We start from the raw sequence: 2,286 nt of genomic DNA, 5'->3' as shown, positions 1-2,286 counted from the left end.
TATTGCTTTTATATGAGTAAGGGTATATATATTAAGCCTACTGAGATGCTTTAGAGTTATCCTGTAGCTGACACCAGATTAATAATGTACCTGTTAAAGCAGAAATTTAAACTAAAATGATCCTTTTATTGCTGGTATTATAAGGCAACTGCAACATAAATTCATTTTTGAAATTAACTTTTCATTGTACAGCTTTTCTGTTTGGAATTTCCAAAATTATCTGGTTGCCAGGGTCATTGGCAGTGACTTTAATGACACTATTGGTACATTAAAGGAACAGTAACACCAAAAAATGAAAGTGTATAAAAGTAATAAGAATAAAATATACTGCTGCCCTGCACTGGTACAACTGGTGTGTTTGCCCCAGAAATTTATATAAACAAAGCTGCTGTTTAGCCACGGGGGCAGCCATTTAAAGGAGAAAAGGCACAAGCACATAGGAGATAACAGATAAACACTATTGTATTCTAGAGAGGTCATCTGTTATCTGCTATGTAACCTGTGCCTTTTCTCCTTTTTTCCAACTTTAATGGCTGCCCCCATGGCTACACAGCATAAATATAAACTATAGTAGTATTACTGTACCAACCACACAACTTTTACCAGTGCAGGGTATCAGTACATTATATTTTAATTACTTTCAAAAACTTTCATTTTTTGGTGTTACTGTTCCTTTAATCTCCTCTGTTGTTGCCAGCATTTTACAGAACAGGATGATATTGAAATCAGCACTTCTACAAGGAAATTGGACATCTGTATAACCATTTAGATATGACAATGTCTTCTTTCTCTAGTGCTTTGAGAATCTTTTAATAGATTTGGCGTAGTTTAAAAGAAGTTTAACTTCTGCTAATAAGATAATTGAATATCTGAGGTTCAAACAGGATTAGATTCCTAGGGCTCTGGCACATGGGAGATTAGTCACCCGCAACAAAGCTCCCTGTTCGCAGGCGAATAATCTCGCCGGTGGAATTGCGGAAGTTTCCTCTCAAGGCATCCCACCGGCGATTTACATTTCGCGGACGACTAATCTCCCCATGTGCCAGAGCCCTAAGGGGCAGCTTTATTAACATTCTGATTTTTATGGTTTCAGAGGTTTTTGAAACCACAACTAAACTCATTTCCCCTAAAACCGCAAATGTCTAGTCATTTATTAAAAGACTTTCAAACTAAAAGAAACCTTGAAAACCTCAAAAACTATGGATTAATTAAAGATTGTTATAATTTGCCTAGGACAACTCCCATTGACTTCCAGATGATCTCGACAGCTTTTTGATGTTTTGTATTAATTTTTTTAGTGAGTTTTTACGGTTAAAAATAATGAGAAATTAGTTGGTTTTTTTACAAAAAAAAACACAAATCGTGAAAAAGAAAATAAGAATGTTAGTAAATCTGCCCTTAAGTGTAGGGTTCTCTTCTTTCTGTCTGCATTTTGTAGGTGGGCAGAGAGAAGTAGCTCCGGTAACTGCACTGACAGGCACAGATTTAGCCTATGTTCAGCTACATGAAATGGATATTGGCCTGCAAATGCATGTCTTCACGATCGTGACCACCTCTGCTCAATGTAGCTGCACTCAGGCCGATGCTGTGGTGTATAGGGGCGGATCTATTTCTCTTTGGCCCTTACAAAACCCAGACAGTGAACCTTATGCTTAGTGTGACCTTGTTGTTAGGGCTATGGCAGACATGATGTTTGGTCGCCCATAATCTCCTCCAACACAGGCTACAAAACAACTTGAGTTGCCTTTCTACTGAGACGTAAATCGCAGGTGGAAAATACCAATGGCAAATGACATTTATCCTTGTAGGAAGGTAAATTTGGACATATCATCCTTGCTGGAGGAGATAAACGCAGGAGACAAAACATCTTGTCTCAATGAACTATAAACTATTAGTACAGGTACAAAATAGATCCATGGACTGGTACAATTACCTACTTGGTTTTCACCCTTTGAGGCAAATTGAACATGGTTTCAGAGGAGTTTTTAACTTTCCCCTTGATCAACTAGCAGTTAGGCAGTATAATGTATATTTTCTTAATTATTGGATTACCTAACAAGTGGACATTAATAATACAGTATATGTTTTCAAAATCAAATCACACATTCCACAAACAATTTGTATATGGATCCTTAGTTATGTCAAAAGCAATGATTTAATGGCGCTGGTTGTCCATCAGTATACCATTTACTATGATAAATGTCCTCTACTGCATACCCACTGATACAGTACATAAATATACAGCATATGCATACGGCACATAAAAACTTGGAACAAGCAACAACA

Source organism: Xenopus tropicalis, chromosome 7, assembly GCF_000004195.4.
Source record: "Xenopus tropicalis strain Nigerian chromosome 7, UCB_Xtro_10.0, whole genome shotgun sequence".
NCBI classification, from domain to species: Eukaryota; Metazoa; Chordata; class Amphibia; order Anura; family Pipidae; genus Xenopus; species Xenopus tropicalis.
The sequence above is the reverse complement of the archived record's forward strand: the minus strand, read 5'-3'. Positions refer to the sequence as shown.